Genomic DNA, 13,461 nt, shown 5'->3' with positions numbered 1-13,461 from the left:
CCAGGAACCCTAGAATGGTAATGATAGGAGTTCCAAGAAGAAGAAAAGAGATGCATTGCATTGACAATATGCAGCCCCTCCATCTCAGGTGGGGTCTGGGTGTCAGCAGCCTTGGAGCTTGTACAAATATATGCATTGGCTACCCAGACCTGTCAAGTCAGAACCTGTACCTGGACTAGGTGATGGGTGACTGCCTGCACATATGCACTGGAGATGCGCTGGTCTGGGCCAGCGCCCCATCTGCAGTATTTCCTTACCACTACAAATATGCCTGCCAGTGAAGAACTACAGTCCCACCCTCTCCATTCTCAGGATCCCTGTGAAGATGCAAGTTATCCCTACTATTTGCCTGAGGCACTCATTAAATCCCACATAAAAGGAAAGAGTGGGCAATTCCTCAGAGGCTGGAGCACTCCCCTGTGTATAAGAGATGGGGACAAGTCTCTAGATTAAGTGTCCAAACTTAAATGTCTCACCTGGAGACATTTGGTAGACATCAGCAGCAAAATGACAACCATCAAGAGTGCTAGCTGGGGGTAAGTGCACATTGACCCCAGTAGTGGTGGGTTTAAGGAAGGCAGGTGGTAGGTACAGGGAGGTTAGATGCGGTAGAGTAGAGGGAGAGCAGGTGTTCTGAGCCCAGGGAGAGCAGGGTGGTGGGTGTAGGAAGTGCAGGAATTGTGGATTTAGAGAGAGGGCAGGTGTGCTGGGCCAGAGATAGGGAAATACCTGTACAGCTGTGATGCATCTTCCCCTGCAGGGAAGTAGGCATGGTATGTGCACTTATCTGATTTTTCCAAACAACAACAATAACAACAACAACAATAACAACAAAAACCAGGTATCACTATTTTTCTATGAAAAATTTTCAGCTCTCAAATGTTGACAATAAATTCAAATTTCAAAACTGACCCTGCTGGCATCTTCTATTTACATTCCCTTTCACAGAACAGAACATCCTTTTGATGCTCACTGTCTGATAATGCTACAGGGTCATCTTAGGACAGCTATCCACCTGAAAGTGCTGTATCTGCCCCTTTGGCCTTGCTTCATGGCCCAGGGCAGCCCTTGCCCTAAGAACCACTGCTGCTTCCTGTTGTTGCCTACATGGGCCATCTCAGCCCTCTTCTGGGTGTCTTCTTCCATGTGTCTCTTTCATTGCTATAAGGAATAGCCTAGCCAGCCTCCCTTTAATTGTTAATTCTCCTGCACTCAGAAACCATCCTTTCTAGGGTCGTGGATCAGATGCCCATTGTAGGGGTTAGAGTCCAGGCAGCAAAGTATGTGTCCTCCTGCTAAGATATTTGAAAAGGAGTTTTATATGTATTTTTAGATAAATTGATATTACAGTATTTAATTCTAAATGTATGATTTAAAGGAATGATGGAATGCTTTTAAGAATGTTAACATATGCTAGCAATTACATTCTTAGGAACTATTTTAATTTAGGATGAGCAATTTTACATATTAACTTAAATGTATGAACTAGTCACATTTTTTTTCAGAATTCCTTGGGACCATAGCTGAGGTGACCAGCCCAGGGGTGGGAACTCAGCTGGTCCTCTTGTACAGTGCTGTATGCTGAGCTGATGCAAGTAACGTTTCATGGGATGAGGTGACATCTCTGGTATGATGACCCTGTAACAATATCAAGAAGAGAAGTTGTTTTGTACAGACCCAAAGCCAAACTAGTGATGTTAGGGGAACACAGAGGGTCCGGGCTTGGTATGCCGGCAGTGTGGCCCTGGCAAGTATCTCCATGGGCCCTGAGGTAGGCAGCAATTCATCTTCACCTGTCTTCCTACTTTGTTGGGGATTTCTTGGGGCTCAATTGGGATCAGTGCAAACAGAGCCTTTCCCAACACATGCATGATTTTCAACATCCACAGGGCTATGATCCAGGAGCCACCCTCCTTAGTCTCTTCCCATGGGCCCTAGGACATCCATTTCTTAGGGCTGAGGAAGCAGCTCACTTTGATGATGTATGAAAGATCTGGAAATAGAGTCCCTTAATACTACCCATCGATTTTAGCTCCTTTAAAATCTTCATGTACCCCCAAAGAGAAATGTAACCCAGTCCTGGACCTTGCCCTAGAGTTTATTGTTGCTGATAACTTTATGACCCAAGTCAACAGCCCTTCCTGATGACCCACCCTGCTTTACATTCTCCCTTTCCTCCTTAAATACCTACCTTTCATAACTATTATTATGATTATCTTTGTGTATTAATCCTCAGCTCCCTTGCCACTATTAGGCTTCACAGTCTTCCTTTGGCAAGCAACACCCACCACCAGGTTAATCCTGCCCCCTGCCTCCCCATCCACATGCACAGACAATGAAACAGAGCAGCAAGGATTGCTGACTTGTCTCCCAGCCACAGCCCTTCCATCATGGACCCTCAGTGCTGCCTTCCACACAGCTTTGTCCTGAGCCTCATCTTCCCATGATTCTTGATGACTCCTGCACACCTCTCATCTCTCTTTGAGCCTCCAGCACCCTTTCTTTCCTTTCTCACAGTTGATGACCTAGCTTTCCTTTTGTGACAAGATATAAGCAGTGATGTGGGAGCTTTCATGAACAATGACCACTGTGGCTGCCTAGTGCATCCTACCTTCCTTCCAGTTGTATGGGAGACATTCCCACTCAATGGAGGCCAGTTCCTCCACCTGATGCCACAGCCAAAGTTCTCTCCGGCATAATTTATTTTTCACTTTCCCCTACATCATTCTTATCAGGATCTAACATGCTGCCATCTCTCCTCTCATGAAGACCTCAGTGAGCCACATATCTCCATGGCTCCCTTCCCTTTTCTCTGCTTCCTTTAAAAGCCAAACTCTTTGAAAGCAAGGTCTTTCCTTGCCATACTCATCTTGCTGTAGCCCCTCTTCATTTTTCTCTTGACTCCACCGCAAGATCTCATGGTATCCACCCTTGTGAGAATCCAGTGATGTTCCTGGTTCTCTTCTAACCTGGACTGTCAGTAGCACATGATAGAGGTAACCTCTCTCCTATTTGGGTTCTTTCCCTGTTTGACTCCTCAAAATTCTCCTCCTATCCATGCAGCCACTCTTCCTTGGTCTCATTCTGCAGGCCCTCTTCATCTTCCAGCCCCCAAACACTGGAAGATGTTCTGGCCACTTCACTCTCTAGACTCTTTGCTAGAGGTATCATCCAAGCTCATGCTCTAAATTTCACCTGCATCCACCTACTCCTGGGCTTCTCCCATATCCAGTTGCCCTGCTCACCTCTCCACTGAGATAAAATAGGTATCTCAAACTTAACATGTTCCAAAAGAAACTCTGATTACATCCTTCCCCAATCTTTCTCACTTACATAAAACTTTCATATGCTCAGAGTCCCAAAATTTAGAACCAGCTTGATCAATTGCTTCTTCTTATACCCCACAGCCAGGTGCCCTTCAGAGCTTCTAAATACAGCCAGTTTCCATAATCTTTACCATTGCCCCCAAATCCTAGCCAACATTTCCCACCTGTGTATTGCAGTTACCTCCAAATTGTTCTGTTTCCACTCTTGCTCAGACCCAAACATCCATTCTCCACTGAGTATCCCCACTTTGCTCAGCACAACTCAGAGTCTTGCAGTGCCTGCATGCATGCCTTACCCATTTGGACACCATTACTTCCTTTTTTTTTTTTTTTTTTTTTTTGATTTAACTCTATTTTTTATTTTTTAAAATTTAAATCCTAATTAGTATATAGTGAAGCAATGATTTCAGTAGATTCCTTACTGCCCCTTACCCATTTAGCCCGTACCCCCTCCCACAACCCCTCCAGCAACCCTCAGTTTGTTCTTCATATTTATGAGTCTTTTTTGTTTTGTCCCCCTCCCTATTTTTATATTGTTTTTTGTTTCCCTTCCCTTATGTTCATATGTTTTGTCTCTTAAAGTCCTCATAAGAGTGAAGTCATATGATTTTTGTCTTTCTCTGACTGACTTATTTCACTTAGCATAATAATACTCTCCAGTTCCATTCATGTAGTTGCAAATGGCAAGATTTCATTCTTTTTGATTGCTGAGTAACACTCCGTTGTGTATATATACCACATCTTCTTTATCCATTCATCCATTGATGGACATTTGGGCTCTTTCCATACTTTGGCTATTGTTGATAGTGCTGCTGTAAACATGGGGGTGCATGTGTCCCTTCGAAACAGCACTCCTGTATCCCATGGATAAATGCCTAGCAGTGCAATTGCTGGGTCGTAGGGTAGCTCTATTTTTCGTTTTTTGAGGAACCTCCATACTGTTTTCCAGAGTGGCTGCACCAGCTTGCATTCCCACCAACAATGCAAAAGAGATCCTCTTTCTCTGAATCTCGCCAACATCTGTTGTTGTCTGAGTCATTAAAATTAGCTATTCTGACAGGTGTCAGGTGGTATCTCATTGTGGTTTTGATTTGTATTTCCCTGATGAGGAGTGATGTTGAACATTTTTTCATGTGTCGGTTGGCCATCTGGATGTCTTCTTTGGAGAAATGTCTATTCAAGTATTTTGCCCATTTCTTCACTGGATTATTTGTTTTTTGGGTGTTGAGTTTCATAAGGTCTTTGTAGATTTTGGATACTAACCCTTTATCTGATATGTCGTTTGCAAATATCTTTTCCCATTCCCTTGGTTGCCTTTTAGTTTTGCTGATTATTTCCTTCGTTGTGCAGAAGCTTTTTATTTTGATGAGGTCCCAGTAGTTCATTTTTGCTTTTGTTTCCCTTGCCTCCAGAGACATGTTGAGTAAGAAGTTGCTGTGGCCAAGATCAAAGAGGTTTTTGTGTGCTTTCTCCTCGAGGATTTTGTTGGCTTCCTGTCTTATATTGAGGTCTTTCATCCACTTTGAGTTTATTTTTGTGTCTGTTGTAAGAAAGTGGTCCAGGTTCATTCTTCTGCATGTCGTTGTCCAGTTTTCCCAGCACCAGTGGGAGTGTCTGTTCTTGTGCCAGTACCATACTGTCTTGATGATTACAGCTTTGTAGTATAGCTTGAATTCTGGGATTGTGATGCCTCCTGTTTTGGTTTTCTTTTTCAAGATTGCTTTGGCTATTCAGGGTCTTTTCTGGTTCCATATAAATTTTAGGATTATTTTTTCTAGCTCTGTGAAGAATGCTGGTGTTACTTTGATAGGGATTGTGTTAAATATGTAGATTGCTTTGGGTAGTATCAACATTTTAACAATATTTGTTCTTCCTATCCAGGAGCATGGAATCTTTTTCCATTTTTTTGTGTCTTCTTCAATTTATTTCATAAGCTTTCTATAGTTTTCAGTGTATAGATTTTTCACCTCTTTGGTTAGATTTATTCCTAGGTATTTTATGATATTTGGTGCAATTGTAAATGGGATCGATTCCTTGATTTCTCTTTCTGTCACTTCATCATTGATCTATAGGAATGCAACTGATTTCTGTGCATTGATTTTATATCCTGAAACTTTGCTGAATTCATGAATCAGTTCTAGCACTTTCTTGGTGGAATCCTTTGGGTTTTCCATATAAAGTATCATGTCATCAGCAAAGAGTGAAAGTTTGACCTCCTTCTGGCTGATTTGGATGCCTTTTATTTCTTTGTGTTGTCTGATTGCAGAGGCTAAGACTTCCAATACTATGTTGAATAATAGTGGCGAGAGTAGACATCACTGTCTTGTTCCTGACCTTAGAAAAACTAACAGTTTTCCCCCATTGAGGATGATATTAGCTTTGGGTTGCTCGTATATGGCTTTTATGATCTTGAGGTATGATCCTTCTATCCCTACTTTCTTGAGGGTTTTTATCAAAAAAGATGCTGTAGCTTCTCAAATGTTTTTTTCGCATCTATTGAGAGGATCATATGGTTCTTGTCCTTTCTTTTATTGATGTGATGAATCACATTAATTGTTTTGTGGATATGGAACCAACCCTGCATCCCAGGTATAAATCCCACTTGGTCGTGGTGAATAATTTTTTTAATGTATTGTTGGATCCGGTTGGCTAATATCTTGTGCAGGATTTTTGCATCCATGTTCATCAGGGAAATTGGTCTATAGTTCTCCTTTTTAGTGGGGTCTCTCTCTCGTTTTGGAATCAGGGTAATGCTGGCTTCATAGAAAGAGTTTGGAAGTTTTCCTTCCATTTCTATTTTTTGGAACAGCTTCAAGAGAATAGGTGTTAACTCTTCCTTAAATGTTTAGTAGAATTCCCCTGGAAAGCCATCTGGCCCTGGACTCTTGTTTTTTGGCAGCTTTTTGATTACTAATTCGATTTACTTACTGGTTTTGGGTCTGCTCAAATTTTCTATTTCTTCCTCTTTCAGTTTTGATAGAGTATATGTTTCTAGGAATTTGTCCATTTCTTCCAGATTGCCCATTTTGTTGGCATATATGATCATAATATTCTCTTATTATTGTTTTTATTTCTTTTGTGTTGGTTGTGATTTCTCCTCTTTCATTCTTGATTTTACTTATTTGGGTCCTTTCATTTTTTTCTTGATCAAACTGGCCAGTGGGTTATCAACAATTAATTCTTTCAAAGAACCAGCTTCTGGTTTCATTGATCTGTTCTACTGTTTTTTTGGTTTCAATAGCATTAATTTCTGCTCTAATCTTTATTATTTCCTGTCTTCTGCTGGTTTGGGGTTTTATTTGCTGTTCTTTTTCCAGGTCTTTAAGGTGTAAGTTTAGGTTATGTATCTGAGATCTTTCTTCCTTCTTTAGGAAGGCCTGGATTGCTATACACTTTCCTCTTATGACCGCCTTTGCTGCATCCCAGAGGTTTTGGGTTGTGGTGCTATCATTTTCATTGACTTCCATATACTTTTTAATTTCTTCTTTAACTGCTTGGTTAGCCCATTCATTCTTTAGTAGGATGTTCTTCAGTCTCCATATATTTGTTACCTTTCCAAATTTTTTCTTGTGGTTGATTTCGAGTTTCATAGCATTGTGGTCTGAAAATATACACGGTATGATCTCGATCTTTTTGTGCTTACTTAGGGCTGATTTGTGGACACCATCACTTCTAATTTCACTTTCTATCACTCTTTCTTTGCCCACTTAGCTCCAATCACACTGGCCTCCTTAGCTTTCCTTGGACACATCAAGCAAGCTTCTGCTTCTGAGTCTTTCTACTTTCTATTACTTCTGCCAGAGACTCTTCACACAGATCATTAGGAGCTTGGTCTTGCTTCCTCACTTATATTCTTAAAATATTACCTTCTCCGTGATAAATTGATTGCCAGCCATCTCCTTTTTACTTATTTTTTTCCCATAGCACTTAATACCTAACATTGTGTTATGTTACTTGTTTTGAACTGGTTAGTTGTTTAGTGTTTAATTTTAAATAAATGTACATGTTCATATAGTTTAAAGTGCTAAGTCAGTCTAGAATTCTTATTTAAAAACAGCACTTTTATAATACCTTAATTTCCTCTTTTTCTCATGGAAAACCTTTTTCATCATTTGATGCTTTCTAATTTTATTTTTTGTTTTCTGAACGGTACTGTCTGTGTTTCTTCTCCTTCTCTGGCTGTGTCCTCTTTTGCCTGAGTTCTAGCGTCTTTCTATTTGTTTCCTCTTTGGAGAGGCAATGTCTTCCTTAAATTGACACATTTGGTGCCGGATTTCATAAGGGATATTGGTCTATAGTTTTCTTGTAGTGTTTTTACCTGGTTTTAGTATCAAGGTAATGCTGACTTCATAGAATAAGTAAGTATTGCATTCCCTTCAGGTTTAGGGATAGTTTGAGAAGGACTAGTGTTAATTTTTCTTTAAAAGTTTCTAATTTAAATCATAAAGCATTTATTAAATGTTTTACATGTTTTGTAAAACTCACCAGTTTGGAAGTGTTCCCTCCTCTTTAATAGTTTGGAAGGCTTTGAGAAGGATTGACATTAATCATTCTTGACATTTTTGGTAGAATTCACTGGTGAAGCTATCTGGTATTGGGTTTTTCTTTTTTGGAAGATTTTTCATTACTGATTCTATTTCCATACTAGTTATGTATTTCTTTGTGATTCAGTCTTGGTAGCTTGCACGTTTCTAGGAATTTGTCCATATCTTCTCAGTTGCCTAATGTGTTGTAATATAACTATTTGTGGTAGTCTCTTATGATCCTATGTACTTCTGTGGTATCAATTGTAATGTTTCCTTTTTTGTTCCTGAGTCTTCTTTTTCTCTTAGTCTAGCTAAAGATTTGTTAATTTTATTTATCTTTTCAAAAAACTAGCTCTTAGTTTCATTGATGTATTCTATTGCTTTTCTAGTCTATTTGATTTATTTCTGCTCTAATCTTTTGTTATTCCCTCCCTTCTGCTAACTTTGGGCTTGTTTGTTCTTTTAGTTCCTTGATGTGTAATGTTAGATTACTTATTTAAACTTATTTTTTCCTAATGTGGGCATTTATTGCTGTAAATTTCCCTCTTGGAACTGCTTTTTCTACCTCATAGGTTTTGGTATGCTATATTTCCATTTGTGTCAAGATGCTTATTTCCCTTTTGATTTCTTCTTTGACTTATTGGTTCTTCAGGGGCATGTAGTTTCATTCCACATATTTGTGAATTTTTCAGCTTTTCTTCTGTTATTGTTTTTAGTTTTATACTACTGTGACTGGAAAAGATGCTTGATACAATATCAATCTTCTTAATTTGTTAACACTTGTTTTGTGACTTAATGTATGACCTGCCTAGAGAACGTTCGATTAGTGTTTGAGAAAAATGTGCATTTTGTTATTGAATGGAATGTTCTGTATATGTCTGTTAGGCACATTTGTTCTAAATTGTAGTTCAGATCCAATATTTCCTTTTTGATGCTCTGTCTGAATGATCTTTCCATTTTTGAAAGTGGGGTCGTGAAGTCCACTATTAATACTATATTGTTGTCTAATTCTACCTTCACACCTGTTAATACTTGCTTAATATATTTATGTACTCTGATGTAGTGTACACATATATTTACAATTGTTATAATCTCTTGTTGAATCAACTCCTTTAGCATTATATAACGACCTTCGTGTGTCTTTACAGTTTTGATTTAAGGTATATTTTGTCTGCTACAACTATAACTACCCCTGCTCTCTTTGGTTTGCATTTGTATGGAGTATATTTTCCCATCACTTTGTTTTGAGCCTATGTATGTCCTTGATGTTGAAGTGAGTCTCTTGTGGCAGCATATAGTTGGTCTTTTTTTTTTAAATCCATTTAGCCACTGTGGGTCTTTTGATTGGGGAATTTAGTCCATTTACATTTAAAGTAATTATTGATAGGGGTGCCTAGGTAGCTCAGTTGGTTGAGCATCTGATTGTTGACTTTGGCTTAGGTCATGATTTCATGGTTTGTGACTTTGAGTCCCATGTCAGCCTCCATGCTGAAGGTACAGAGCCTGCTTAAGATTCTCTCTCTCCTCTCTCTGCCTCTCCCTCAAAAATAAATAAATAAAATTTAAAAAATAAAGTAATTATTGAAATTGAATGACTTACTTTTGCCATCTTGTTAATTGTTTTCTCATTATTTTATAGTTCCTTTTTCTCTCCCTTATTGTCTGACTTTGTAAATTGATGGTTTTCTATAGTGTTCCACCTTCATTCTCTTCTCTTTATCATATGTATATCTACTATGATATCTGCTATATGGTTTTTGTATTGTGGTTACCCTAAGGCTTTCATAAACACCTTATAGTCACAATAATCTATTTTAAGCTCATAACAACTTAGCTTCAATTGCATATAAAAAGTCTATGTTTTTGCTCTTTCTTTCTTTCTTTCTTTCTTTCTTTCTTTCTTTCGAGAGGGCACAAGTGAGTGAGGGGTAGAGAGAGAGAGAGAGAGAGGGAGAGAGAAGTGGGGCTCATCCTAGGCAGGGCTCATGTTTTACTAGAAGCGGGGTTTGTTTTCACCTAAAGCGGGTCTTGAGCTAACCCAAGGCAGGGCTCATGCTCACCTGATGTGGGACTCAAGCTCATGAACAGTGAGTTCATGACTGGAGCCAAAGTCAGATGCTTAATGACTGAGCCACCCAGGTAGCCCCTATTTTATGTTTTTGATGTCACAGTATACATCTTTTAATCTTGTGTATCCATTAACAGATTGTTGTAGGTATATTTATTTTTAGTACTTTATCTTTTAACCTTTATACTAGAGTTAAGTGTTTCACATTCCACCATTATAGTATTAGAGTATTCTGAATTTGACTGTATACTTATATTTACCAGTCAGTTTTATACTTTAATTTGTATTCGTGTTATTAATAAGTATGTATGTTTTCATTTTAGCTTCAAGAACTTTGTTTAGCATTTCTCACAAGGCAAGTCTAATGGTGATGAATGTCCTTAGCATCTGTTTTTCTAGGGAAGTCTTTATTTTTCCTTAATTTCTGAAGGACTGCTTTGCTGGGTAAAATATTCTTGGTTGGCAGTCTTTTTCCTTCAACACTTTGAATATTCTCTTGTGGACTACAAGGTTTCTGCTGAGAAATCCACTCATCGCCTTATGGGTGTTCCTTTGTATGAGAGGAATTATTTTCTCTTGCTCATTTTACAATTATTTGTATTGATTTTAGGCACTTTAATAATACTGTGTCTAGAGAAGCTTTTTTTGTTTCTTTGGTAGAATAATGTTTTCCTGATTCTTTATGATCCCTCTAGTCTTGAATAAACAGTCACCTCTTCCAGATTTAATGGACTGACTTATGTAAGGAAAGACCTTTACCTTTAGGTGAGGGCATGCTGGAGTGTGTTGTGACCTAGGTATAGTGGTTGAGGGTATGGAGTGTTGGGAAAATGTGGCAGCTCTGTTCTGGGGTATATGGTAATGTTAGCTCAGCCTGCCGAAGTCCACAGCGTTGACACTGTGTGGTCCTTGGTGACTGTCATGGGTGGTCCACAGAGGCTACAAAGGCTGTTGTGATCCCCAGAAGTGCTTCCAGGTTCTGTGGTTAGGGGCCAGAGTTAGCAGAAGTGGTGGTCAGAGCTGATGATGTGCACATAATTCATTGCAGGGGGAAGCTGCAGGTGCCTTGTGGTGGCAAGGGCCATTTGCAAATATACATATAGTTGTGGGAGCCAGGAGAAGCATCAAGGGGTAGGGCCTACTGAGGTTATACTGCAGCTGCAGAGGCTCTGGTTGTCTGTGTGTACTACCATAGCTACTTGTTCTTGCCATAGGTGCATGATGGGAGGCTAGTTTTAGGAGATAGGCTAGGGGCATGCAGGTGTACAGCTGGAAGGGCTAGCTGCAGGTGAGCCCAGTGGTGCAGACCACTGACAGGAGATAAGGCCAAATGTAGGCCCACAAGTTAGTATGGGGGCCTTGGCTACTGGTATGCACTCCTGTGACTACAGGATCTTGCCATTTGTGTGCATGTGGCAGTAGAAGTCAGTGACACATACCAGGCCAGCAATACGTGAGCAGATAGCTGGAGGGGCTAGCTCTGAGCATATGCACAGGGGTGGGAGTCAGCTTTAGGGGTCTAGGCTTGTGTCTTGCACTTGCACAGTTGCAGCAGCCTGGGCTGGCTACTGATGCAGGTCCTGGGCTATGGGTGGGGCTAGCAGAGAGGAAGTGAGGAGGGATTCAGGGCTGGTGTCAGGGAACACAAATACCTGTGGTAAATCGTCAGGGGTCTGCGACAACCATTCTGGCCATTAGTGTCTTCAGGGGTCAAAGCTACCAGAGTCCTCTGTAGATCAGGTCACTATGAACTGCAGTCTGCCTTTCTGTGTAGCCGATACTGGTGGGTCCTGCTTTTCTTCCTTGTTCATAGCCATCTCTGTATGTCTCAGGTTTGCCAGGTTTCTGGGTGGGGTGAAATTCAAGTGGGTACTTTGTGTGGTGCCCTGAAAGGCTGGGTAAGTATGTTGCTCAATACACTTTCTTTCCTGGTGTGGGGACTTCATTCTAGCTAAGAAGTTACCTCTTGGAACTGAGCAGTGCTGGCTTGGCCAATGGATGACACAGGTAAAATTAAACTTTTTCCTTATCTTTCGTGTGGTTTTCTCAGGTTTTCTCAGGTTTTCTCAGGTTCCACTAACATTTCTTAAGTGGACCATAGTCTTATCTCAGAGCTGCTTTTGTTTGTGGATTGCTGTCTAATTGTTCATCTTTGAGAGGATACAGAGGCTGGGTCTTATAGTCCACCATCTTGGCAATGTGACTTTGATTTTCTCTTTTATGAGATGAATTGTTCCTCTCTTGATGCTTTAAGTATTTTCTCTTTGTCTTTTGGATTTGATCATTTAACTATAAGCTGTTTTAGTGTAGGTCTCCTTGAGTTATCCTGCTTGTAGTTCATGGAGTTCCTTGGACATGTATATTCATGTATTTCCTCAGATTTGGAAAGTTTTTGGACAGTATTTCTTCAAATATTTTCTCTGCCTCTTTTTTTCTATCTTCTTCTGGGGCTCCTATAGTACATATATTGCTATGTTTGATGGTTCTTACAGTTTCACAGGCTCTCTTAATTTTTTTTCATTCACTTTTCCTTCTTCTCCTCAGACTTGATAATTTTGAACGTCTTACCTACAAGTTTGCTGACCCTTTCTTCTGCATGCTCAAATATGCTGTGAGTTCTTATGAGTTTTTATTTCAGTTATGGTAGTTTTCAGCTCCAGAATGTCTACTTCATTCCTTTTTATAATTTCATTTTTTAATAACTTTTATTTCTTGATATTCTTATTTTATTTATGCAACATTTTCTTGATTTCTTTTTGTCCTTTGTCTATGATTTCCTTTTGTTCATTGAACACATTTAAGACAGGTGATTTAACATCTTTGACTAATAATTCTAATGTCTGGGTTTCTATCATTATTTTTAATTTCTTCAGCTGTGAATGGGCCATATTTTCCTGTTTATTTGTAAGTTTTATAAGTTTTTTTGTTAAGAACTGGGAGTTTTGAGTATTATGTTGTATAATTTAATTCCCCCACTCCTCAGGGATTATTAAATGTCACTTATTGAGAAACTAGAACCATTAATTTCTGACTTTTCTGATTTTTTTTGCACAGTGTGCATTTCTTATTGTGTGTGGTCATTGATGTTTCTCTTCTATTATCTCTATGGTAAACCACTATTTTGAAAAACATTTTCTTAAGTGTTTGGCTCCAAAAATGTGGGGGAAACAAGTAGTTTCATTAAATCTCCTGGAAACTGCCTCATCCCTCAGGGATTAAAACAGTGGCCAGCCTCTGTGCTAACCCCTTAGTGATCAAACACAGTGATCAGTAATCAACACACACACCCAATTTTTTGGAGGACAGGATCCACCTTGTCCACCTTGCTAGCAGGAATTTGCACTATAAAGGTAGATTGCTACCTCCATTGTTATCTGCCACAGGGCTGGGAGCATGGAGAATAGTAACCAGTATAAAAAAGGCCAAAATTAATCAACTTCTTTATTAATCTCTTCCTTGGCTCCTGCAAGTGTTTTTCCACACTCCATATTTCCAAAATAGTTACAATAATACTTCAGGGACATTTGTGGGTCTGATTCCA

At 39.5% G+C, this 13,461-nt stretch overlaps 1 protein-coding gene and 1 long non-coding RNA gene across 2 annotated transcripts in view; one reads left to right on the top strand and one right to left on the bottom strand.

The window, feature by feature from the left end:
- Positions 1-13,461, top strand: part of OCA2 (OCA2 melanosomal transmembrane protein) — a 473,528-nt gene that overhangs the window by 269,821 nt on the left and 190,246 nt on the right. The gene's annotated exons all lie outside the window — the stretch shown is intronic.
- LOC122221736 lies at positions 1,421-2,476 on the bottom strand. The gene is made up of 2 exons (XR_006203418.1): positions 2,192-2,476; positions 1,421-1,638 (listed from the first exon to the last, which is right to left on the bottom strand). It is a non-coding gene; the product is annotated as an uncharacterized LOC122221736 (long non-coding RNA).

This window comes from Panthera leo, chromosome B3, assembly GCF_018350215.1.
Source record: "Panthera leo isolate Ple1 chromosome B3, P.leo_Ple1_pat1.1, whole genome shotgun sequence".
Lineage (NCBI taxonomy): Eukaryota > Metazoa > Chordata > Mammalia > Carnivora > Felidae > Panthera > Panthera leo.
Note: the sequence above shows the minus strand (reverse complement) of the source record. Positions and strands in the feature narration are given on the sequence as shown.